General features: G+C 40.7%; 2 protein-coding genes across 11 annotated transcripts in view; one reads left to right on the forward strand and one right to left on the reverse strand.

Annotated features, from left to right (window-relative positions):
* LOC147347704 (uncharacterized) overlaps positions 1 to 27,689 on the reverse strand; it is a 104,705-nt gene that overhangs the window by 51,666 nt on the left and 25,350 nt on the right. The window lies entirely within an intron of this gene.
* Positions 1 to 27,689, forward strand: part of ATXN1 (ataxin 1) — a 420,722-nt gene that overhangs the window by 36,809 nt on the left and 356,224 nt on the right. For 2 of the 10 annotated variants that reach the window (XM_086370177.1, XM_086370178.1), the window contains exon 3: positions 1 to 27,526. This exon is cut by the window's left edge and continues 12,232 nt beyond it. The exons of the other annotated variants lie outside the window; for them this stretch is intronic. The gene's annotated coding sequence lies outside the window, so the exon portion shown is untranslated. The remainder of the gene's footprint in view (positions 27,527 to 27,689) is intronic. 10 annotated transcript variants of the gene reach the window in all.

Below are 27,689 nucleotides of genomic sequence, written 5' to 3' on the forward strand. Positions count from 1 at the left end.
GTCAATGGGATTCTCCAGGCAAGAATACAGGAGTGGGTTGCCATTTCCTTCTCTAGAGGATCTTCCTGACCCAGCGCTGGAACCTGCTTTTACAGGAGGATTCTTTACCACTGAGCCACCTGGAAATCCCCATTGTTCTCCTTTGGGGTTTTCTAATTTATTTCTATCATGTTTAGGGCAGACTCCTAGGCATGTGGGAGGAGGTGGGGGTGGTGGGGTTGGTGAGAGGGAGACTGAGAGTGGTAGAGTGTGGACATAATCTGGTGTCCACCCCAGGCGTCAGCCTTTGCCTGTACATATCATGTTTATTTCTCACCACCAGGCTTTGCTCAGATTCTTCCCTCACTCTCTGCCTTCACCCCCACCTTCTGCCCCACCCTGAATGTCCAGCATGAGCCTCCCATTCTCCAGGACGGAATGCCTTCCCCAGCTATTTCTGCTCAAACCAGCCTCCTTCCCCACTTCCCTCAATTCCTGTGTACTTGTCTGCACAGCTCATTTTATCATGTCATTATTGCTTCATTCTGTTACAAGTCTTGCTTCCTAGTCAGCCTCCATGTGACTGGAGGCTCTGGCCGCCTCTCAGCGTCCCAGGCAATGAGGCAGAAAGAGCAAGGATCAGGAAGGAAAGAAACCTGCTTTGCTCTCGCTAATCAACTCGGCATGCTCAAGGCATTTGATCTCTTTAACCCTCAGAGCATCACAGGTAAAAGGAGGGTCTGGACTGAGTGCTCTCTAAATTTTCCCTGCAGCTTCATCGTTTGAGGGTAGTACACATGTGCATAAAAATGTGAGGAAAGAGTGAACGAGTGTCCACGCTTCCATTTGCTCAGCACAGCTTTAGTTATGCCCAGTAGCATCTCTGCTTGGTGAATGGAGGAAACAGGCTAGATGATGGTTTCACTTTCATTGGATAGAGATTTTGTTCATTTTGATCCTTTCGTGGTCTGAATTCGTGTCCACATCTGAGTTTATGTGAGTAATTTGCCAATGATAAAAGATTTTCTCTGAAAAAGTAGTACAAATTATATCACAGACAAAATAGTGAGCACATTAGAAAAGAAAAGAGTATACAAGAAAGCACTTTAGAAGTCCCTATTTTCATGCATCTATTTTATGTATTATATGTATATTATCTATTTTAGTTTATATATACAAGCTCTTAGCCTATTCACTTAGTAATTTATTGCTCATTTTGAGGTTTTTCTATAAGTACTTAAGAAATTTAAAACTATGTCTTCTTTTTCATTGGAGTGTAGTTGATGTACGGTATTATATAAATTATTGCTATATAATTTATAATTATATAAATCACTGTATAATATGGTGATTTCATAATTTATAAGGGTTGTGCTTATTTATAATTATCTTAAAGTATTGGCTGTATTTCTTGTGTTGTACAGTAGATCCATGTAGCTTATTTTATACATAGTAGTTTGAACCTCTTAATTCTTTACTCCAGTATTGCCCCTCCCCCGTTCCTTCTGCCCACTGATAACCACTAGTTTGTCTCCTCTGTGAGTTTGCTTCTTTGAAACTATATCTCTTTTTAAAAAATTATAATTTGGGCTTATTTTTTCATTCATATTAGGCATCTCGTATGCATGCGAAGTCAATTACATTGTGTCCGACTCTGCGACCCTATGGACTGTAGCCCACCAGGCTCCTCTGTCCATGGGATTCTACAGGCAAAGAATACTGAAGTGGGTTGCCATTTCCTTCTCCATTTAGGTATCTTATCTGAACCCAATTTGCTGAGCATGTTTTGTTGTTTTTGATATATTAGGAGAATTGATACATTTATAGTGGCTGAAATTTTCAGCATCCAGTGTCAATAATTTGGAATTATTTATGCATTTCATTTATTCCTCTTTCCTAATATCTACATCTGGATCCAAAATTGATTGCTCCTTGATCATATTTAAGGCATCTATTTACTTTATGCTTTTACTAATATTTGTAAATTTTAAACAACTACGAAAAGTTTTGAACTTACTGATCTTAATTTACTAGGAAAAGAGAGAGGGAGGGAGAGATAGAGATGGAATAGAATTTGGCCATTTGTTTATGGCTGTAACCATCTTTGTATATGAGAGAAATGACTTCATGATTGAGGAGACTTTATGGTAATAAACCATGACTTTTTCAAACACATTACTCTCTAGAAAAAAAATAGCTTTTGAAATATTGTTTGTCATACAAGTTCAGACCAAGAAGGGTGTAAGTTGACTGTCTAATTAGGCTCCATATGGCTTGAACTCTTCAGAGAGCCACCTGAAATAGGACCCTGTTAAGAAATTATTCTGTGTCGTACATAATCATGTTCAAGAGGTCTTTGTAATTTGCATTGAAAAATGATAATTGGCATCATCCTCACAGATGAGATCTGTGACCTTAGATGTTTTCTGATTCAGCTTAACACTGACACTAAGATTTATATTAAAATCTCTTTCATATTACTGGGAACACCCCCCCACCACCACCACAACACACACACACACATCAAACCTTTTATAGTTCACTGAGTTTAAGAGGAAGAAGCTCCTTCCTAGTATTTTCATCTGAATCCAGTGGTTGGCTTCCATGCTATAACCAAAAGGAAAGTGTCTCTGGGTGTTGTGGGGAAGGAGAGCTTGCAGGACACGGGGTCACAAGGGTAGAGAAACATCAGCTGCTTTTATTTAGCAAATATTACTATTTACCAATCATTTCTACCCCTGTGCTCCTTGCGTACCAGGATCTGAATTGATCAAAAAGGTCTGCATGTATGGAGTCTTTCCTCGTAGAAATGCTTAGGCTTCACTTGGCTGCTTTTACCTCTCTTTTAAGAAGCAGTGCAGAAAAATGCTGGCATGTGTGTAGTCCATTTGTATGGCGATAGCTGTCTCTCTTAACTGGGCAAAGTTTTGTTGGAGGAGAGACGGTGGGAGTAGGTACTAAAGTCGGAATCCTGGGTGCAAGTGATAATTGACCTCACTGACTAGAGGGAGGAGGGAAAAATAGTTTGCAAGTCCTTTTCACAGGATATTTCAAGCAAGGTGTTTTTTTGAATTTGGTTTCTGAGTTGAAAACCGGACCGGGCTGTTTTGTGTTTCATCTGAACAAATTTACAGTGAATCGAAGGGTAGGGTGTTTCTTAAGCCCAAGATCTTTAGGCAGCGAATCATTTCCATGTTGTTGAGACATTTTCCAGCCTTTATTGCTGTGTGTAGCTCATGCTTTTCTCTGGCTGTTTTGACTCCTTGAGAAACTCGCAATAACAAATTAACAATCACACTCCGCTGGAATGAAAACACTCGGTAGCAGAGAAATAAATAGCAGTTCTGGAAACCTGAGTAAACAGAAAACTCCACTCTCCCGCTTAAGAAGGCTCTAGAGAAGGAATCTAACGCCCAACAGATACAGGCAAGATACACCGTGTAAAGCAAAGAGGCATGAATGTACTTTCATTTTAATTGTCCAAGGGACTGTGGGCTGAAAACCGTAGAGCCACTTTCATTCTTTAAGAACTTACTAGGTAAATTATTTTCCATCTTATCACCTTCCTTCCCTCAAATGGACCATAAAGGATCAGCAGGTTTGACTTGTTAAAGTGGGTTGTATTTGTTTGGGAGCCCCACGGTGGCCTGGGGCTTCTTCACTTCCTGTCTTTCTCTGGTGAAACTGGGACTAGCCCAGGGCCTTGACCTTGGTGGGAAAGACGTGAATGGCACAGTCCTGAGATGGAGTGAGCCCAGCCCTGCTTGTGTGTATGCCACCTTGGTCTGCCCATTGAGTGTCCCATTGGAATTTTCAGTCACAACGAGATTATAAATAGCTCCTGGGGGTATGTCCATCCACTCTATTCATAGGGTTGCTTACTCTGGTGGTGGTAGATGGAGCAGATGTATAATCTAGGGATCATTACCAACTGGTGTTCTTGACTTTCCCTAGTCAATAGAAACTGGTAAGAGGCCAGATGAGAAATTCAGGTGAGGGCTGAATTATTGGGGCTCCTGCTGCAGCAGGAAGGAGCCAAAAACAAATAACAGTTTCCTTTGCTTGCTCACTCAGGAGTAGGGTGAGCTGGTTCCATACATGGGTTGAGGGTAGGGGTGGGTTCAGGGGTCGGGCCCAAAGGATGGCTTAGGTGATCTGCCCACCCCCTCGGTGGTGCTCTGTGCATGGGGGCATGCATTGTACTTGGCTGTCATTCCCAGTACTGTCTTTTTGCTCCCAGATCCTCAGACGTGGCAGTTGGGTTTTTGGTCTTTTCGTATCCTGCTGTCCATACGTCACCCTAACTGCACATGCACCCAGCTATTTTTAGCTCCATATTATTTCTTTGTATTTTGTTGCAAGGAGATGTTTGTCCAGGTGCAAGCGCTGCAGCAAAGGGTCCCAGGTCCCAGGTCCCAGCCTGTCTCAGGATGAACACTTGACTTGGTTAGAGGCCATTATCATGGAAGATATTACAGCTCCTTCATGACCATACATGCCTGGAGGAGAACTTTGGTGCCCACAGAATCTGAACGCCAGGGGACTTTTTAGATTTCCCATTAATCAAAAAGACACCTTAAATAAGCTGCTGAGATTTCATGAATTTTCTCCAGATTCCTATTGAGGAATTGGGGCTAAGGGTTATTATTTTTTTTTTTTCGCCTCATGAAATGTACCCATATTTAGTCTGTCCAGTTGCAAAAGGGAATGCCATCCATTTTGTGCTTAGGACAATGAAGTTCTTCCCACACCTGGCTGGGACAGCCCATTTGGTTAACTTTCCAGTCTGAAGCATGTGAGTCAGAGAGAAGCAAAGATTTAAATGTTATTAACATGAGAAAAATCTTTTGAACATGAAGTCATCATGGTTGAGGTTACTTTGAACATTCCTCACAGTCTCTTTTATGATTTGTACCAGAATCAACACGCATTTGTTTTATGCTAAAAAATACCATGGAGTAAAAATGGACATGAGTTTGAAAGCCAGAAGCTTTCATATTATAGAAATGTTATACTCTGATAAATATTTCGTGAAGCTCCTTGGCTCATGGGCTGTTTTTTTTCTTTAATGGCTTTTGGATTCAAGAATTTTGAAAGTCAGATTCTTTGTAATTTAAATTTCCTTCTAAGCAAGGAAGTACAGTATATTATTAATTTTTTAAAAAATATATACTTAGAAGTTCAAGTTGTGTAATTATCTTAATGCTCCAGAGCCTCTTTTCTGACTAAACATTGGAATTTATGATGTTGAATGCAGGGAATTTGTCCAGAAAAGCTTAAGGAAATTTAGCCTACACAGGGAAATTTGCTAGATTTATAAATAAAAGGTTTAACTAAAGGGATGATACATAACAGAATTTTATCTTATCTATAAAAGATTGCTTTTGAGTTTTGTCTCTTAACCCTTTTTTAGGATTAAGTAATAATTGTAGCTTGTTTTTTGGTAGTTGATTTATAGTAATAGGTTTTGTGCAATCTGACCATGGGTAATTGAACTCATTTTAAGTGCATAAGGATAAACTACCTTTTAAAGGATCACAAAAAGGCATTTTTTTTTAAGTGAAAATGTCCCCAGAGATGACCTGCCTAAGACCTTAAAGTATGAAAGAAAGATAATATAGTATGTTACTCTGTCTCTTGAAGCAATGACCTCTTCTATTGGAAAATAACCTTAAAGAATTCATAGTTTAGAATTTTTAGTTGAAATAATTTATAAATCATGGAACTGGCTTTTAATCCTTAGCAGAATTCTTCTTTATTTCTAAGAAGCCTGCATAAATGTTTATATGAACATAACCTTAAGTATTTAAAATGTAGCATACCAACCTTCCTTAAAGACAACTTTATGCATGACAGTGCACATTCAAAGTTCTTGGATAAAAATGCTTTGTACCTTTTTTGGAAGAAAAATCTTAGTTTTTTTTTTTTCCCCTTTTAATTCCTACCATAACAGAACTTTTGAACAGAGTGGGAAACTAGTATTGTTACTCACACTTACCACCAGTGTTATTACTCATGCTTATAGTATTGTTATTCACACTTATACCAGTATTGTTACTTACAGTTACCACTAGTATTGTTACCCACATTTACTACTTGTATTGTCACTAACAGAGTGGGTGAAGCAACACTATATGTTCAACTTTAGCCAGTTAGATGCATTAACTTACTCATTTAAAGAACTTGAATGACAAAACCTTAATTTTCATTATAGAAAATACTAATAGCAGAGCTTAATTAGCAAAGCTTGTATAGGATCAGATTTGCTTACTATGATGACTCAGTTCAGTTCAGTTCAGTCGCTCAGTCGTGTCCGGCTCTTTGCGACCCCATGGATTGCACCACACCAGGCCTCCCTGTCCATTACCAACTCCCGGAGTTCACTTAAACTCACGTCCATTGAGTCGGTGATGCCATCCAACCATCTCATCCTCTGTTGTCCCCTTCTCCTCCTGCCTTCAATCTTCCCCAGCATCAGGGTCTTTTCAAATGAATCAGCTCTTTGCATTACGTGGCCAAAGTATTGGATTTTCAGCTTCAGCATCAGTCCTTCCAGTCAATATTCAGGACTTTATAATTTGACATATTTTCTCTGTATAATCTAATTTTTTCCTATTGTTTTGGATTTTATATTACATATACTGTGGTTTCAGCACTTGCATACACCAAGGGGAGAGCAGGGGAGAGAAACACAGGTGAGTGATCAGGTGAGGAGGCTGGGTGAGGTGCCCGTGGGCTGACAGTAAAGTAGAGTGGTTGGAGAGTTTGCATTTCTGGTCATTGGACTTTCTCAGAATGCCCCATGACTCCCCAGTAACTGTATTTACATGACATTATATGAATATGTGTTTTTCTGGTACAAGGTTATAGCTTTCACCAAATTCTCAAAGAATTCTCTGGCCCTCCAGAGTTTTATAAGAACCACTAATGTAGAATTGAAAGGTCTGGACAGCTTTGAGGATAAGATGCTATGTCTGAGTTACATAAAGCAAGCTGTGGGCTACCTTTTTTCACATGATTAAAAATGGCCATGGCAGCCCTAAGTTTCTTTTGTGTCTGTGAGTTGATTTCTGTTTTTTTAAGTAAGTTCATTTGTATCTTTTTTTTTTGATTCCACATATAATTGATAGCATTTGAAAACAAATTATGGTTACCAAGGGGGTGGGGGTGGGGAGGGATAAATTAGGAGTTTGGGATTAAGATACACACTCCTATAGATGAACAACAAGGACCTACTGTATAACACAGGGAACTATATTCAGAATCTGGTAATAACCTATAATGGAAAATAATCTGAAAAAAAGGAATATACGTATATATGTATAACTGGGAGCCACCCACTGAGGTGGCTCAGTGGGTAAAGAATCCACCGGCAATGCAGGAGATGTAAGAGACTTGGGTTCAGCCCATGGGTCAGGAAGTTGCCCTGGAGAAGGGTATGGCAACCCAGTATTTTTGCCTGGAGAATCCTATGGACAGAGGAGCCTGGTGGGCTACAGTCCATGGAGTTGTAAAGAGTCGGACAGGACTAAACCGACTGAACACACACGCATGCGTGTATAGCTGAATCACCTTGCTGTACATCTGAAACTAACGTAACATTGTACATCAACTGTGTGTCAATAAAAAACAAAAATCTATTGTGACATGGCCACATATGAACTACCTTGAGTTGGTATTGCTCACACCCTGGTACGTATTTAAAACAGCGTGTTTATTTTGAAATAAGTAAAATAAATAAATAAATAACATCTCATGGTTTGTCCCATCCCCATTTTTAGATGACTAAATGTTATACCCTTGTTCATGGTAGCTCTGATTTTTTTTTTTCCTATATTAGAAATTGCTAAGCAGGAGACAAATGAGGTTCCCATGCGAACTGTGCGGGTAATTGAGTGAAGAGGGTAATCCATGTCGTTGGAGATCCATCTTCTTGTTCACATTTGTGTTAAGAAGTATGCAGAGCAGAAAGCCTTGAACAGTTTGGAAATGGGGAGCTGGTTACACTGGAGTGTCAAGCACACATCGCACCCCCCTGCTTTTACATATGCACATTTTGCCACTTGCAAAGCTGTGTGCTTGGATCTGCGTTTGATAAGGGCAGACATACCTTGTCTAGGTTCTGGCTGTGTCACCATGCTGGCACAACATCTGGCCTGCACAATATCCAGAGAAATACTTTGTTGATTAAATGACCTCAATTGGTTCTCAGGGGCGTCCTGTGGATTCAGACACAACAAGTTTCAGCATTCCATTCTCCAGGTTCAAAGAGGACAGTTATTTACCTAGGGTCACATGGCCTGGTAGCTGAAGGATCTAGATCTCTCCTTTACACTGTGCTTCATCTTAACTCCAGTAATAGAAGTGGAAAAGCCACACTTTGATCAACTAACTGTGTTTTGATATAATGGATGAGGGATTGTAACTCTCAGAGACTTCAAAAATCATAGTCGCCTGTTGGACCTGTAACAGAGTCTCTCTTGATGGTGCTATCAAGTCAGGTTTTTATAATTTAGCAGAAGAAAAGAAAACTATTCCTTCTTATGCAACTGGATATTCAGGTGCCAGGCAGAGTGTGTACACTGGGTGTATAAATGAACAAATGCAGTGTGAGCCCCTGCTCTTGGAGTGCTTACCTTTTCATAGGGGAGGAAGACTGCTTATAAATCCATAAGTGTGCTGTGTATTTCAGACAAAAATCAGAGCAGGGTGCATTAGGAGAGAAAGAGTGATGGTGGCAGACAGAGGGTGACTTTATTTGGGGAAGTCAGGGAAACCCTTTCATAGCATGTGACACTCATGCAGAGACCTCAGTGATGTGTAGGAATGCTGTGGGGGTGACATCATCAGAAGAGCTTTGCAGATGGAGGGAATGGTCATGCAAAGGCCCTGCGGTCAGGAAGAGGCTTTCACTCTGGAGTGAGAGGCAAGAGGACTTGCATTTTATTCTACCTGTGATAGGAGACTGAATTTGTTTCCCAGGGCTGTCCTAACGAAGGACCACAAATTTGGTGGCTTGAAACAACAGAAATTTGTTCCCTCACAATTCTAGAGGACAGAAGTCTGAAGCCAAGCTGTCACCTTGCCTCCCTCGCTCTGAAGTTACCAGGGGAGAATCTTTCCTTGCCTCTTGAAGCTTCCGGTAGCTCCAGGCATTCTTTGGCTTGTGGCAGAGTCACTCCAGTCCCTGCCACTGTGTTCACATGGCCTTCTCCTTTGGGTCTGTGTCTTGTCCTCTTCTGTCTCTTTTAAGGACACTGGTTACTGGATTTGGGGCCCACCCAGGTAATCCGGGGTGATATCATCTTGAGATCTTTTTTACTTAAGTACACTTGCAGAAACTCTTTTTCCATAGAAGCTCATAGTCACAGGTTCTGGATGTGAACATACCATTTTGGGGCCTGCTGTTCAACTCATCACGGGAACTATGGAGGGCATTTAAGCAGGGGGAGTGGTGGTGTCTGCGGTGTTTCATAAAGATGGCTTGGATCCTATGGGAGAGCAGTTGTAGGTGAATGAAGAATCAACCAGGAGAAGCTCCTGCAGTGGTCTAGATGAGCTAGGGGAGCGGGGGAGATAGAGAGCAATGGGTGGATTCGGTTCTGCATCACAGTAGGGCAGCGGGGACTTGTTTGATGGATTAGAAGTAGCAAGGAAAGAAAAGAGACAATCCAAGATGGCAGTGCCCTTCATAGAGAATGGGGGAGTTGGGTTTAGGAGGAAGCCAAGGCAGGGGTGGTACCATCCAGAGTTCTGTTTGGGGCACGTGAACTGTTGCGAGGGGGAGATGCTGGGCATTCATTAACTTAGACGTGTGGATCTGCAGCTCAGCAGATCTATAAAGGAGAGCTTTGTCAGCCTAGAGACGGGGTAGTACCAAAGGACACTCCTCTCCAGGAAGAGGGTTGTCATGGACTGGAGACCACAATTCAGTCCATTCGCATGAAGATCACCAAACTGATAATCACCAGTTTCAATCTCTCAACCCTGGCATTTATGTCAATGTCTTCCCTGGTCTCTCAGATGGTAAAGAATCTGCCTGTAATTCGGGAGACCTGGGTTCAATCCCTGGGTTGGGAAGATCCCCTGGAGAAGGGAATGGCTACCCACTCCAGTATTCTTGCCTGGAGAATTCCATGGGCAGAGGAGCCTGGCGGGCTACAGTCCATGGGGTCGCAAAGAGTTGGACACAACTGAGCAGATAACACTGAGGGAGGGAAGCAAGCCATCAAGAGAACCTGGCTCAGTTATCCTTGGCTGTCACAAAGGCCATTGTGTGGTTAATTTTTATTTCATTGCTATCTTTATTTTTTTTTGAATTGTTTCATTCTAAGCTCGACAAGCCTGATTGGCAGATTCACTGTCTGATTTTTTCTAGTTTTAAATGATATGCTTTTTCTTCCAGGCATCTTCATCTATTAACCTACATTCATTTTTAATTTTAATGCTCCAATCAATAATTATTTCGCTTGACAGTTTTTGACAGTCTGCTGCTCCATTTAGCTGTTTAGCGTGAATTTCAAAGGTGATTTCTCAGTCTGTACAAGGGAAGTAAACTTGCTCTTTCATCCTCTACTTTGCGGGGGCATAGGAAAACAGTCATGTTTTGCTCTTTCCTAAGGAGTTTTTAATATAGAAGAACTTCATAGTTTTCCATGTAGGAAGATAGAGGACTATAGAACAGTCACATTTTCTGTGATGTAGCATTTTGTTCCTGTCATTAATTCACTTGAAAGGCTGGATTTCTGTTAATTGGAATTGATATTGTGAGGTCAGCCCTTCGCCAAATATTTATTGAATACTCATTGTGTGCAAGGCACTATGTTAAATGTGATAAGAAATTAATACACGAGTTGGACATGACTGACGGAACACATGCGCGTGCTCGCGCGCGCGCGCGCACACACACACTCTCTCTCTCTCTCTCTCCAAGAAGTGTAGTGGTCAGGGAAAGTGATTTTCAAAATTATGATGAGTAGAAATGCTTAGAAAAATTACAGTTTTATCTTGCTGAATATTATCTGCACCCAGGATAATCCTGCTTGGAAATTCCAAGCAAAAAGCCAGGAACCAAAGTGCATGGTCATCTTCTTGTCGACATTATCCACACACATACATGAGCACGTTGTCATCAAGGGCAAACCTAGCCAAAGACTAAACAGAGTGGGGTGGGGGGTGGGGGGATGTTCCTTCCCACTAGAGTCACAGTGTGAAAGTTCTTGGCAGTTTCAGATGGTGTCGGCTATAGCTGTTAGTTTACATTTTGATAATTTACTAGTGAGCGTATAATATTTAATTCCCAGTTGGATTGTGCCACCAAACACAGCATTGCCAACAGAACACACTGCAAATTAGAAAGTTAAGAGTTCTCCTAGGGGACGTGCTCACTCCGTCGGCTCTTCTGTGAGTAGGAGCGTGACCTGTGGGTTAGAAGTTCTGGAACAGAAGGTGGAACTTGGATCGTGTCACAGCGAACAGGAAAGGAGGTGCTCCCTGCTCCTGCTCCTCTGCAGTGAGCTGCTCTGCTCTGCCTTTCCTCCTAGGTCTGGGGCCGCTTGGCCTCAGATATCCTGGCATCATTTAGGGAAGCAGGCCCTGACCTTTTGAAGCCCTTTCTTTCATTTTGCTCCAGGCTTATTACTAGGCAAAATTCAGTGTCGTATTTGTGTGGCTAAAACTCTTCCGACTTCAGGACTGAGCTTTTGTTTTTCAGCTGAGTAGGGCCAGAGATCTAGCATTTTCTGGACATCACTGACCCTTCACCACAATTGAGGTTTATGATTCACTCTGCCGTGCAGCAGAAACTAACACTGCTGGCTGCTGCTGCTAAGTTGCTTCAGTCGTGTTCGACTCTGTGCGACCCCATAGACGGCAACCCACCAGGTTCCCCGGTCCCTGGGATTCTCAAGGCAAGAACACTGGAGTGGGTTGCCATTTCCTTCTCCAATAGAAACTAACACAGCATTGTAATATAACTATACTCCAATGAAGACAATATATTAGGGCAGAAAAACCCCCAATACCCCTTATATAAACTTCCTTGCACCTTATGGTGGCAGCCAAGCCAGTCACTCATTAGAACTATGAATACTTGGCTGTTGCTCTTTTCAACTTAAGTCTGGTTTTTGCTGACTTTCATTGTACACACGCATAGGGAGGCAAACAGAAACCCTGTTCTGCACTCGCCAATGCTCTGGCTTCAAATCAGTTGAAAGTGAGCAGAGCTGGAAGTGGTGTGTCAGCCGGGCTGTTGGAGAGGGCTGGCTGGGTCTCCACCCGCTCGCCACCCTCCGCCCTGCAGCCCAGAGATGGCTTCAGGTCTGTGTCCAGGACTTGCCACACTGACTCAGAGAGCTAAGTAACGTCTGGGCGGAGCATGCACTTTGATGCCGGCATGGTAATTCATAGTGAGATGCGTCACTCGAGTATCCTTGGGCGCCGAGATCAGCGTATGCTCTGTGTCAAGCTACTCTGGAATGTAAATCACAAGTGGAAGCTATTCTGTTGATTCACTTTGAGAAATTGCTTGCTTTCTCGATGCAGGTAGCAGTAAGGGTTACAGCACTTCCGTCTCCTTAAGAAATGTTTCATAGGGAGTTAGGTAATTGTTTGGTGAGCCTGGAATCAGAGCAGGGAAGAGCTGTTGCTCTCTTTGTCTCAGGAGAAGGATGTTTTTCTAGTGGGACCCACAGTCATCTCACCAGGGTTGCCTAGATAGTGAAGCCACTTTCTTCCCCACAACAGCCTTGGCACTGCTCACATTTGCTTTAGTGACTGTACTCATCCCTGGAAGAGCCAACCCATGGCCCCTTTGGAAGACAATCTTTTCTTAAATTTTTGAGTGTAATTCACAGGTACTGGCTGGAGCAGGGGGCTGTGGTGGGGGTGGGGGTGGGACTTTGCTGTCTTCATTGACTTTGTGTGTGTATATTCTTATCCATTAAGTCTAGTTCTTACTGTAAACCTCTGACTTGGCAATCTCTTTTTCCCATTTTCAAGTTCCTGGTGGGGAGTGGTGGTGTATATCTTATTATACTCCTCATTATACTCTTTATAAGACCCTTGGAGACTTTGTAATAAACACCCCGTGAATTATAACTTCAGATCAAGCACTGGGAATTGCACAGCAACATGGAGGCATTTGCCCAGAGCAAGGGTAGGCAGATTATGGCCTACAGCCCCTATCTGGCCTGCTGCCACTTTTTTAGAAATAAAGTTTTATTGGAACAAGCAGTGTCCATTCATTTATCTAATGTCTATGGAGGCTTTCCCTGTATAACTACAGAACTGAGATGAGTAGTTGAGAAAGGGATCGTCAACCAACACAAAGTATGAAATATTTACTCTTGGGTGCGTTTCAGAAAATGTTTGCCAACCTTGGTCTGTAGAATTTGCAAGTCATAGAATTGCAACAAGTAAGAACTGGAAGCTTAGTCCCCCTCCTCCCACCGAAATTCAGTGAACAAATGGAGGATTAGAGAAGAATGAGACTTGCGTAAAGGTCACAGAGCTGCTTCGTGAGAGAGCCAGAAACTGGACTCAGACTTTCCAGTTCCTAGTGTCAGTACTTGCCTTTGGCTTTTGGAGGTGGGACGTTGGGAGTTTTACAGTTTACAGATGATCAGCCATTACAACACACAGAATAGAGCTCCTTTAGTGGCAAGAGCTATTTGCCAAACTGACTTCCCCCGGATAAAATTACCAACCAGGCTGGTACTGATATTCATTTGACAGCACCTACCAGAGGCTGAGAGTGGAGAGAAGGGATAAGGACCCTGATGAATAAGTGCTATCCTTACCCTCTGGAAATTTGGATGAGAGGAAGAGTCAGATATTTGCACATCTTTTTATTTGCAGTGTGTTTAAATGTCATCACAGGGCCACAATCAAATAAACGGAAAACTGTGTTCATTTGATCATGGGGGATAGAGGTGTTATCAGAGGTGGCTCCACAGAGTTGAAGATGTTTGAGCTAAAGAACTCTCTCATAAGAGGCTTGCGATGGATGTGGCTTGGGGGCCTCTAGGCATGAAATCCAATAGTGTAGGAATATTTGTCTACCACACCCAGAGGTAGGGCGGCGGGTATGTGGCGAAGAGGGGACAAGAAACACAGTTGGAAATGTAGATTGGGCCTAAATAGTGGAGTTTATGGTATTTCATGATAAAGACTTTACTTTACTTTCTGGGGGTCTCTAACCTGTAGATTTTAGGACAACGGGAGACCACAGTTTTTATGAAGGAGGACCTACCCATCCATATGGGCTTCCCAAGTGGTCCTAGCAGGTAAATACCCTGCCCACCAGTGCAGGAGATGTAAGAAATGTGGTTTCGATCCCTGAATTGGGAAGATCCCCTGGAGAAAGGCATGGCAACCCACTCCGGTATTCTTGCCTGGAGAATCCCATGAACAGAGGAGTCTGGTGGGCTACAGTCCATAGGATCACACAGAGTGGGACATGGCTGAAGTGACTTAGCATGCACACATAAATCCATATGCAGTGTAAGCTTCGTGTGTGGGTTTAATAATTAATATCACTAACAGAAATCAGTGCTTTCTCCCAAATATATGTAGCTGGTTGATATAATTCATCAACCCCAAATTCATTTAAAGTGTTACTAAATTAATAGTATCTTTTTGGTCACTGTATATTTTTTTGATTAACAGATATTTAGAGCAAAATATCTATTGTTCACAGTCGGTAAAATTTTGGATTAAAAAATAATATTGGAAACCACTGCTGTTGATGACAGATAGCATGCAGTTTTCTGAGTTAACAAATGGGATTGGTTCTGGGGTCATGCTGCTCCAAATCTATTTAGCTGTGTGACTTGGACCAAGTTATTTGACCTCTCCAAGCCTTAAAGTCCTTATCTCTAATAGTAACATGATAACATTTGCCTCTTTGTCATGAAGATGTATGAAAAGCATTAGCATAGTGCCAGTTGCATGAGATGTGCCCAGTAATTTCAGCTGTTTTCATTATTTCTGGTAGTCTGTGCAAATGTGTATTAGATCTGACCCAGGGTGGAGGACAAATTCCAAGCAGAGAGTTGTAAGACCTTTTGTTACTCAAGTGAGTAACAATGGGGCTGGCATGGGCAGAGGGCAGCGGTATGGAGAGAATGGGAGAGTGAACATCCGCCTCAGGTGATGACGTGGAAAATGAGAGAACCCAGCTTCCATTCATGTCCATAGCAATGGATGAGGTAGAGATTAGACTTCAGTGAACCTTGTTCCTGTGATTTCCTGGCAGTATATAGTGTGAATTATCTGGCAGGTTCCATAGCTCTTAGTTCCTAGAATTGATCTAGGTAAGAATTCACCTAGAATAAATTTTATTTATTAGTTTAATGAATTAATAAGCCCTCTTTGGAACATGTTAAAACTAGAATTAGAATATAAGTATCTTGCTTCATGATGATGTAGTATAACTGCAGTTCAGCCTATCCCCATCATAGCTTTCAAAGAAATGTATATAGGACAATAAGTGACATAGTCCAAATTTTAAAAAATTGTTCTATTTGCATATTATTAGTTATTTTTTGTCTGTACTTAGAAAAAAATCAAACAGGATAAATGTTAAGTGTTATCTGAGAGGTTTGTATTTTTGGGTCATTTTTGTATTTTCCAAAGTGAAAATATGCATTTTGGAAAAATATTTTTATTTTGTATTTGAGAATAGTTGATTAACAACGTTGCATCAGCTTCAGGTGTACAGCAAAGTGATTCAGTTACATTAATACATATACATTTTTCTATTCTTTTAAAATTCTTTTCCTGTTTAGGTTATTGCGGAATATTAAACAGACTTCTCTGTGCTATATAGTAGGTCCTTGTTGGTTTCTGGTTTATGTGTAGCAGTGTGTACTTGTCAACGTGTATTTTTAAAGTGCTAAAAAGGGAAACTTTAAAAAGGACTGGATTGGAAAGGCTGAAGGGAATTTGCCTTCCCCATCTTTTTGAGAAGCTGTTTATAAACGCTAGTGGTAGTGGGTGCTCTCCCAAGTGTCTCGTTTCAGTCAGATGGTGTTCTCCTAAATCTGCGGAATTGGGGACCAGCTCATAGAGGTGGGCGGAAGTGAGAAACGAGAGTAGCAGTAGTACATGCTAATGGGCCGGTCAGAATGTGACTATTACATCTTATTGGATTATTTTTAATGTTACAATCCAGGCGAAGACAAATGATTCCTATTACTTTACCATCCATTCTCAATGTGCAAATTCTCACACCTGGGTGTTGGCACACATGTGTGGGTACACGGTGAAGGGGTGCTGGGCAGTTGCCAGGAGCAGCGACAACCCCAATCCAGGAATCAGGAAATGGGGGTGGTTGGTGGTGATCTAGTCTCGACTCTGTTACTTAGTTTTATAGACTTAAGTCATTAACTTCCCTGAGCCCAGCCTTTTCATCTGGGAATGAAGGATATCTGTAACAGTTCTGACTACCTCACAGGGTTATTTTGGAAATCCATTTTGAACAGATTATAAAACCCCATACACATGAGAGTTGTTTTCAGTGCTGGCTTGGCCCTGCTTCAACACTGTGGTCGTGGGCAAGTGACTCAAGCTCTGCCGACCTGGCACCGCAAAACAAAGGCTACCGAGTCTTCACTTTTTGTCTTGAGACAGTGGAGACCGAGGTTCAGAAACAGTGGGCCAGAGGAGCATCACCTAGGGCAGTAGGTCTCAAACTGAGACAGCATCAGAATTAACTGGAAAGGCGTGTGAAACTGCAGAATCCTGGGCTCTGGGATTTCTGATTTCCTCTATTGGGACCTGAGAATATGCATTTGTAACAAAATTCCCTCATGATATCGATGCTGGGGTTCTAGGAACCATACTCTAAGGATGAGGGTGGGTATTCAGGTGGTGGGAGAACTGAACGCATTATGAAAAAGCATCCAGTTGAATTTATTAATATTAATACATGTAATAATAAATCAAGTTTATTAATATATACAAACACATCCAATTGAATTTATTAATATCACTGTGATATATTAGTATACAATATGATAAATAATATTCAACACCCATATTATATATATATATAATTTATTTAATAATATTCAATGTCCCCTTCTTCCCCCATCCACACACACCAAAATCGCCTGAACCAGACGTTTTCTGAGACTCTTGGCTACTCCTGAATATTTGGTTCTCTCTAGATACCTCAGCCAGTAGAAACAAGAAGGGACTTTGGGATTAAGCAGTTCTCCCACAAGTAGCCTAAATAACATTGACAGATCGTTACTCTTCGGCATCCACTCCAACACAGAGATGCTTTTTCCCACATGCATGTGCACCAGAGGCCAGTGATGTCTTTTCTGCTCTGTTCTCCTTTTTTAAAAATTCAGTGAGTCAGCTAATTTTGTAGGAATGTCTCAAAGCTATTCCTGTAAAGCCAGCATTGGTCAGTTGAAATAGAGGAAGCAGCGCTGATGAACGCAATCTTATTGAAATTTGATCTCGTAGAGGTCGCCCTAGATTCAGAGAGTTTGGACCGGAACCCTCCTACTCATTGCTTGTAGCTCCGTGGTGTGGTAAAGTTCATTCTGCTCACATGGTGTCTACTTTTTCAGCCGGGGTTAATTCTTTTGCTGGAGGGGATGAGTAAGAGAGAGAGTTGGCATTAATTGCTTCATCAACTGCTCGTGTTAGTCATCTCCTGCTCGTCTTATTAATTCAACTGGAAGGAGGAGAAATGTTATCTCTGGTTCCAAGGCCAGCTTCAGTTAACTAGGATACTCCCTCAGAGGGACTTGTGGTCATGGTTTCATTCACTTATTAAAGGAATGAATAGATTGTGAATCTCATTATCCTAGCATGTCTATACGTAAATATATTAACGGCCACATGTGACCTTGTGATGTTTATCATTGATCAAATGCCATAGACAGGAATGTGTTAACTCAGGATTATATTGATGGTGGTTGGTTTTCAAAAAAGAAAAGAGAGGGATGTATTTAGGTTCATGCCTTCCCCGAATTCCCCTGTTTCCCACTTGATTAACTGAGGTGTGGAGGGAAGAAGAGGACAGTTTCCAAATAAAACTGCCTTCAGCTCTTTTCAGAGTGTAACGCGGTAGCTGTATTATTTTAAAACACAATTGTATGTCTGTAATTTTCTGCTCCTTACGTTCAGCTCATTCGCGTCTTCCTGTTTGGCTTGTACCTTCCCCTTCTGACTCAGTCTTCTCGATTTCTCTTCTCACTCGACCAGACCACTGTTCTTCCTCTGCCTTTAGCTTTTTCTTACTTGGCCTCCCTTGCACGGCTTTTTTTTTTTTTTTCACTGAAGCGCATCTCTGTTCACTTTTTCCTTACAAAGAGCATGGGTTATCCCCAGGCAGGTGCTCCAGATGGAAAGTATATCTTTATCTTAACTTAATAAATTCATTTGTATTCAGGAAGAGTTTATATACAGTGAAATGCACACAGCTTAAATGTATAGTTCAGTGAGTTTTGATAACTGGATATGTCTGTGTAGCCAGCACCTTATTCAAGATCCAGGGCATGTCCATCACCCCAAAGAGAGTCTTTATTTCTCCTGTTAATCTCCCCGCCCTCGCCCCCTGCCCATAATCAACCATTGCTCTGATTTCTTTCACTGTAGATGAGTTTGGTCTATTCTTGAACTTTATACAAGCGAGATCGTTCAGTAGGTACTTTTTTGGTATCTGCCTCCTTTTGTTTAACATATCATTTTAGAGATTCACCCACACTGTTGCATGTATCAGTTAAAAAAATTTTTTTTTGACTAGTAGTCCAGTGTGTGTGTGAATACTACAGTTTATTCTTTCACTTGTTTATGGCCCTTTGGGTTGTTTCTGTGTTTTGACTATTATGAAGACAGCAGCTGTAAATACTCTTTTGCAAGTCTTTTTGTGGACATATATTTTCATTTCTCTCTGGAGTGGAATTACTGGGACACTGGTTAGGTGTGTAAGTTTATAAGAACCTGACTGTTTTCTAAAGTGGTTGCAGCATTTTATGTTCCCTCCCCAAGTATATGAAAGTTCCAGTCATTCCACATCCTCACCAGCATCTGGTCCACCCCCTGCCCCATTCTTTTTAATTTTAGCTATTCTAGTGGTTAAATGAAGTAGTATCACATGGTTTTAATTGCATTTCCTGATGACTCATGATATTGAGCATCTTTTTATGTGCTTTTCGGCCATTTGTGTATCTTCTTTTTTTGTAGTGTCTGTTTAAAATTCCTTGACAGTTTTTAAAATTGGGTTGGTTGCTTTTTTTTGATATATTTAGTTCTTTATATATTCTGAATATAAGTTTTTTTTTTTTGGTCAAGTGTATGTATTACAACATTTCCCCCCAGTGTTTTGGCTTATCTTTCTTTTTTAAACTGTGTTTTTGGGTAAGCAGTTTTTAATTCTAATGAAGTCTCAATTTACCATTTTTTTAAGATAAATGTTTTTTCTCATGTCTTCGTGGAGCTTTTGCTTACCTTCTGGTTACTGAAATGTTCCCCTAAATTTTCTCTCAGAAGCTTTTTGGGTTAGTCTTAATATTTAAAGTTCTAACGCATCTCAAATTAGTTTTAATGTATGGTGTGAGGTAGGGGTCAGGGTTCCATTTTTTTTCAAACATTTATTGAAATGTATCAAATGATTGAGGAAGTTTTCTTTCCTCATCAAATTACCTTAATGTCTTTGTCAAATATCAGTTGAGAATATTTGTTGTTTCAAGACTCTGTTTTATTAGATTGATGTGCATGCTAAACTTAGGTCAATACTGGGCTAAAACAGCTTCATGGTAACTCAGGTGTTATGTATTCTCTAATTTTATTCTTCTTTTTCAAGATGGTTTTTGGTGGTCCAGCTCTTTTAGAGCTCCATACACATTTTATAATTGACTTTAATTTTTTAAAAAGCCTTTGAGAAGTTTGTTTGGCTTGCATTGAATTATAAGGGATCAATTTAAGGAAAATAAGTATATTAACAATATTGAGACTTCCAATTCAAAAACAGTATATTTCTTTTTGTTTATTAATTTGTTTCAATGATGGCTCCCTATTTTTGGTGCAAAGGAACTGCCTGTCTTTTGTAAAATGTAACTGCATTTTGCTTTTTTTTCCGATACTGTGATACATTTAATTTTTTAGAATTTCATTTTCAAATTACTTGATGTTATATAAGGAAATACAGTTGATTTTTACCTTATTGACCTTATATTTGTGGACTGCTAACTTCATTTATGAGTGAGGATATATAACCACACCTTGTCTCTCACCTTACAGGGAAAGAATTTGCTCTTTTACTATCAAGTATGATGTTAACTATAACTTTTTCATAGTTGTCCTTTATCAGATTGAGGAAGCACCTTCTGTTTCTAGCTTTATTAGGGATGTTTGTTTTTATCAGCAGTGGATTTTGAATTTTGTACAGTTCTCTTTCTGCTTCTAATAAGATATCATATTGTTTTTCTCCTCTATCTGGTAAATTACATTGATTGATATTAGACTTTGAATCAACCTTGAGTTCCTAGGATAAGAACAAGTTATCATTATGCACAGTTCTTTTTACCTATTACTGAATTTTTTGCTGATATTTTATTGTTTTTACAAATATGCCCATTAAGAATTGTCTTTAATTTTTTCCCCCTGTGTAGTATTTGCTAGCTTTTAGTATTGGCGTTATGCTGCTCTTATAAAGTGTGTGCTAGAGTGTTCCTGTTTTCACTATTTTCTGAAAGCACTTCTGTAAGATTTTATTTCTTTTAAAAATAATTGGTGAAATTTGATAGTTGAAAACACTTGGGCCTGGAGTTTCCTTTGTGCAAAGGTTCTAAAAGTATTTAATTTCTAAAAGTATTTAATTTAATTAAAAATATTATACAGCAAAATATCCTTTTTTGGTTACAGTTCTGAGTTTTAACACGTGTAGCGTTGCGTAACTGTGACTGTAATCAGGTTTCAAAGCAGTTATATCACTGTGTGCTGAGGATTTTGATAAGGAATTCAATTTTCTTAACTGATAGTAACCTATTTTTTTTAGCAGAGTTTTTGTACATTTTTGGTTATGTTGAGGTAAATTTTGTATCCATTTTTCAAAAAATTGTTCACTTCCTGTAAGTTGCCAAAATTATTGGCATAAAGTTGTTTGTAACATTTAATATTTGTAGGATTTGTAGCAATATCTGCTTTTCCGTTATTATTATTTTGTTTTCTCGTTTTTGTAATTAGACTTGCTGGGAATTGAAGAATTAACTGTTGCCGATTTTCTGTTTCACTGATTTCTGCTCTTAGGTTTACTATTTCTTTCTTACTCCTTATTTTTGGCATAATTTTCTCTCCTTTTTGTAGATCATTTGATTTGAAATTTTTATTCTTTTCTTTTCCTAGGTGTACAGGTACATACATTTCTAGAATTATTTCTTTCTAATGAATGCTCTTTAGTTTTTATGACATTTGTTCTAGAACTCTGGTAATTCTCCTTGTCTACAACCTGCTATATGGGTATGGGCTTAATAGCTGTAGCCTGTTCAGGCTTCAGCCAAGGACTTAGGGTGAATTCTCATGTTTCAACTGCACTGCACAGATTTTGATACATAATACTTTAATTGTTGCTTAAGTCAGTATTTGGTTATTTCTATTTTATTTCCTCCCCAGGTTAATAGTTAAGTATTTTAATTCCCAGAAATATTTTTAGCTTTCCTTTTTTCTTTTTCTTTTTAAATTTATTTATTTTTTAATTGAAGGATAATTGCTATACAGAATTTTTTCCTTTTTTTCTTGATTGCTAGATACGTTTTTGATTTACCTGATTTTTGCCATAATTTTGCCTTAAAATTTTGAGATCATTTTATTAGATGCATGTATGTTCATGATCATAAAATCCTCTTTACTGAGCATTCCTTTTGCAGGTATATAATATCCCTCATGGTCATTTTTAATGCTTTATGACTTACATTCCATTTGTCTGATATTAAAAGTACTGTCCTAGATTTTGTCTTTATTTTTGTTCATATTTTCTTTTTTATAATTCCTTATTTTCAATGTTGGTTTATACTTTCACTTTAAAGTGGTTCATTTTCCTCTACTACTTATTGTATGTAGTTTAAATGTAATGTTGTCTGTGTTAGTTACTGACTTTACACCCAATTTCACTTATTTAAATTATTTTTATTAAGACATTTTAGCCTTGCTACTAATGTTTTCTACTTGCTATTTCCTTTTGCTTCTTTTTTTTTTTTTTAAACTGCTTTCCTTCCTTTCTTTGGATAGACTGAATTTTCTTTTGCTAGTTTTGAAGGAATATATTTTATTTTATTCTTATCATGTTTAACCTTATGTTTCTATAAACTTAGTTTTCTCTAAGGCTTATCAATAACTTCTCTGTTCCCCAAATCACTCCACACTTCATAACCATTAGACCTTTCCTGCCTCAGTCTGAGATTTTCCCCCTCCTGAGACTTTACTACCTTCTTTCCTCCAAGAGTTCCCGGAATACTTACATTAGTTAACGGGCATAACTCTAAGATGATTCAACCTCTAGTCTATGCAACTTCCCCATCTTGTTGGGAACCAGAAGTGACTGGTACTTTAAGAAAGTTTATTCTTCTGCAGAGTGGACTGTTGAATTGATGGGGGTGATTCTGGAGACAGAGACACTACCTAGGGGTCCCAGTGTAATAGTCATGAGAGTTTCAGAGGTTTCTAGTGAATACAGTGGCTGTCAAGAGTGGGTGTATTGTGTAACAATCAGTAGGTCTTCTCATATGTGAGAGAAAGAGGGGGTGATGGTGCTAAGCATGAATGGCCAATATATTAAATTTCTGGGGTTGTTTTTTTTTAGCCCTATCCCCTTCTTGAATTCCAGTTACATGGTTTCTTATCAGGGTTAAATGAGGCAAAATGTAAAAGACACAACATATATCCTGAAATGGAAATAATAATTTAGAAAAAAAATTAAGTAATTAAAAAAGTGCCCACTTCCACATTTCTGTCTCAGATGACTGTATGAATGGGCATAGGGAAGCTCAGGTGACTTAGAAGGAACAAGTGTTTTGCTTTTTAGTTTGAGTTGTTGCTTTTTTTTTTTCCTTGCAGAAGGCAGGGGGAAATGTATTTATTTTTATTTATTTCTTGTTGTTTTAAATTTGGGTCATCAGTAGGACATCTAGATGGCAGATAATTGAGTATATAATTCTATATAGAGAGAGAGCTGATAGGAGAGAAGGATTTGAGAGTAGTTTGTAAAGACCCTATAGGGGATCTTCCAGGAGAAGGTGACAGGGTCCAAAAGAATAGAGATCCCTGTTATTAAATTGTATTACTTAAAAAAACTTTTTTTTCTATTATTATTATTTTTTTGTCCACACCATGTGGCATGTGAGATCTTAGTTCCGAGACCAGGGGTTGAACCTGCGCCCCCTGCATCAGAAGCACAGAATATTAACCACTGGACCACCAAAGAAATTCAAGAGTAGAGATCCTTGAAAAAAAAGCATGGATTTGGAGGATGGAAGATGCATCAGAGAAAATAGAGGACTGGATTCTTAACCCGGTTCCGACACTGACTGGTTTGCTTAACCTTTTGAAAAGCACCAAATCCCTTCAGGGGCTTCTCTTTCTTTTAAGCCCTTTTTTTCCCTTTCCTTCCCCTTTCCTCCCCTCCATTCTTCATTAATTCAAATATTTTTCTTGAATCCTCATTATATGTCAAATTTTGCTGTAGGTCCTGAGCTTAAAGTATCAGATAAGGTGTGGGCTTTGACCCCTTGTGCTGAGAGCAGGCAACAGATTCAACCGTTACTCTCTGTTAAGCATTGTGGTACCTGTGCGTTACAAAACCACAGAGAAGGGGCGTCTAAATTAAATTGAAGGGACTTTCCTGGTGGTCCAGTGGCTAAGACTCCATGCTCCCAGTGCAGGGGGCTTGGGTTTGATACGTGGTAAGGGAACTGGATCCCACATGCTGCATGCTGCAACTTAAGACCTGGTGTAGCCAAATGAATAATAAGAATAAATATTTAAAAGTAACTAGGTAAATAAAACACAATAGTTCTCTGTAAGTTTATTAAGAAAAATAAATCGGATCGAAGGAAGGAAAAGGGGAGTGTGAGAAGGCTTTCAGGACACGTGTCCTTCAAACTAAGCTTCTCAGAATGAGAGGTAGTTTAGACAAGCGTATGCAAAGTAATTTAGGCAGCGTATGCAAAAAGGAACAAAACAGTGCAGAATGGTATACAGATGGGCTAAAGAAGCTGTTGAAGTCAGGCTGGCCCGACCGCCTTGGAGAGGTTCAAAGTCTAGGGCAGGAGGGGTCTGGTAGGCCAAACCCAGAAGTTTGGGTTTTATCTGGGATGGAATGCAGACCCACTGAAAAACTTGAAACAGGGATGTGAAAAATCAGGTGTGTGTTTTAGAAATCCCATTATTGTACTGGGCATTTGCTGTGATAAGGGACCAGGTGGTGAGCTGGGAGCCCAGAGGAGAAACAGTTCTAGAAATTCAGGTGACAGAGGAATGCTTACTCAACAGCCATGAAGCACCTGCTCCATGCTCATCCCCGGCCTGTGTGCTGGTCATCCCACCTGGCCCCACGGAGATAGGTCCCTTGTTCTCAGAGAGCTTGGAGTGATGGTGGAAGGAGTGGGTAGATTGGAGAGGTGGAGATGAGACAGCACCCAGAGGACTTGGTGACTCATCCGATGTTGGAGGTGAGTGAGAGGGAGGAGTTTGTGGTTTGAATTACTCGGTGGATGATGACCCCATTCACTATGGTGGGGGACCCAGCAGAGCCCAGCAGAACCTCCAGGCAAACGTGTCCAGCACGTGAATAGGTCCAGACCTCTGGAGGGACCTCTGCAACTTGTGTGCGTGCTCAGTTGCGAAGTTGTGTCTGACTCTTTTGCAACCCCATTGACCATAGCCCACCAGACTCCTCTGTCTGTAGGGTTCTCCAGGCAAAAATACTGGAGTGGGTTGCCATTTCCTCCTCCAGGGCATCTTCCCCCCGCCAGAGATCGAACCTGTGTTGCTTGTGTCTCTTGCGTTGGCAGGTGGATTATTTACCACCGAGCCACCTAGGAAGCTTACTGAATGAAAGAAGTGGACTAGGTGTTAAACATACTTGATTTTGTTCAGGTCCAGGATTCAGTTTCAGTCTCTATTATGGTTGCTTCCCTGAGAAGCAGACTTCTTTACATATCTCCCATAACTTAGTGTGCAGCTGGGCAAAGCAGGAGGTTTAGTTGTTTTAGGTACATCCGGGGTCCAGTACCATTAATTTCATTACTCACCCTTCATCCCTTCACCTTTCCAGCCTGGGAGTGAGCTCATTACTTGATTTTGCCTTGTTATGTAGGTTGCTGTGGGCAGTGGTTGTATTCATGAGTGCTTGTAGGGGTTTTAGGATGATCTGGCCCTATTTATGTATTTTACAGATAAGAGATGAGGCCTGGGGAGGTTTGGGGACTTTCAGAGTATGAGCAGGGCTGAGATTAGATCTCCAAGTTCACTGGTCTCTCTGCCACTGCCTTCACCACCGTCCCTCCCACTTATTTGATTCACATTGGAGTGCTTACAGATCCAGGCAGAAATGCTCTTAGGTATATATTTGTGCAGAAGTTTGGAAATGCCTAAGCCTGTGTATGTAACTTTGAGACTCTGTGTAAAGCCTGTCAAGAAGCATTGGGTCATTCTAGCTCTGATGCAGAGAGACGCGTCCTTGGTGTCGCAGTTAGATGCAGGCAGCTCCCTGAGTGCACCCTGCTTCAGGGTGCCCTCCAAAGGCTCCCTGGAAGGCGTCGTTTGACCCCAGGTAGAGAATCACGTTGCACTGCCACTTCAAAGAATAAAAAGAGTGCAGAAACTACCGAACTGAGTGTGGGAAGCCCTTCTTGTTGGTAAGAGTTTCAAGTGCTAGAGAAGGGATGTGTTGAAAGGACATTTACTTTCATCAGCTCAGAGCATCTGTTTTTTGTTCTTTAAAAAGAAGCAACACCTCAAATTATGGCAGTCCCTAGGCAAGTAAGCACTTGAGATTTTGATCTGTACAGATTCTTCGACGGAGTGCCTCGCAGGAGCTTTTAGTAGTGATTTGCAGCATTTGTCTAGTTCTGTAGAATGACAGCCCGTCTTTGTGGGGAAGGGGAGAGAGAGGCAGAGACCGCTAAGGAGCCACTCTGTGAAACAGCAAATAAGCCATTTCTCTCAGATGCGGATAGAAGTGGAAACTGGGCTTAGCAGGCCCCGGAGACCAAATTAAAGGAGATAGGAAATGGAAACTCAAGTCCGTGTTTTCATTTTCAACTCGGTGCCCACCTTCAAAACATTCATTCAGTGTGGGCTTCGTCACAATTTTCCCCCCTCTTCGATGCAGATTTCTATTTTCTTATTGTGGTAAATGTATAGAGCATAAAACTTGCACATTCTTCGTGTGCAAAGTGACATCGGGAGCATTACAGTGATGGACATCACTCCCCCCCTGTCGTGGTAATTATTATTTTAGGCCCAGGTTTCCTAAATGAAGCAAATTGACAGTTAGGGTGGTGTCACCCTTAACCCCAGGGCGCAGTGTAACCACCGTTAAGAGTCAGTCTCCCATCTCTTTTTTTCCTTATTCATACGGTTTTGTTCAAGCCTAGTTGCAATATTGTTCATACTCTTCATAAAGAGAATTTTAGAACTGTTAGGAAATTTAAAGATGCTTCATTCCATTTCCCCCGTTGTTTAGGTTAAGACCTGAGTGACCAAAATGGCTTGCATAGCTGGACAGTAGCCGAGCTGGGTCTCCCTCTGTCCTGGGCGGCTCTGTCTTTAGTTTCAAAATTATTATAAAAAATTCATCTGTGGTTTATTTTTAGGGTCATCTTCCTTCTCTCTCTCTCTCTCTCTCTCTCTGTGGTTTCTATGTCTGGATTTTTTTTTTTTTTTTTTAAGTGGCGTCTTTAAGCAGGAATTTGTTTTAAACAAGAAAATCACAACATTCATGCCATTCCCAGGGCTTATCACCCATGACTGAGACTGTGAATTCTCTCCCTTCTTGTCTCTGTCCAGATATTCTAAATCCAGGATGTTACTTTCTTTTTTTTTTTTTAACCCCCATTTGTTTTGCTGAGTGTGGTGAAATCACAGTTTAAAGGTGATTGTCATTTTCCCAAGATGAGGTTTTTTTTTTTTTTAAGCCAGTTTCTTTTCCTTCTTAAGATCTGTTTTCCACTTTGAATTAGGTGGAAACTCAGGGAAGCGGAGCCCTGCAGCTAAAAACCGACCATCTGCTGACCACTTTACCCCCTCAGGGCCGACCTGCCTGTATGATCCCTTTCAAAATGCTTTCCAGCTTCTAAATTCCTATCAGCAAGGAGTTAGGGCCTGGTCCTGCCCACGCTGGAGGTCTGTGGGAGGTGGTTAGGAAGCCGGAGGAGAGAGAGAGAAGCCGGGGTATATTGTTTGGGTCGGCCATGGCAACCGCAGCAGTAAAAAGGAACAGGACTAGTTTTGTGCTGCTCTGTAGATGGCCAGGATTCAGCACTTATCTCTGGACTTTCTGCTCGGCACCAGACAACCTGATCTCCTGGTAAGCTCAGACTTGGCTGTCTTCTGACCGTCTTTGATCACATCCTCAGGCAGGAATGGACGTGGGGAGGGAGTCCAGAACACACTGAGACTAGTACCCAGCAGAGACATAGTGACCACAGAGACAGAACGGGGAGTGTTTTCTCGTCCGTACCCCAGATACA

The sequence above is a fragment of the Bos grunniens genome, chromosome 23 (genome assembly GCF_055505025.1).
Source record: "Bos grunniens cultivar Pamir isolate PY7600 chromosome 23, Bosgru_T2T1.0, whole genome shotgun sequence".
NCBI lineage: Eukaryota > Metazoa > Chordata > Mammalia > Artiodactyla > Bovidae > Bos > Bos grunniens.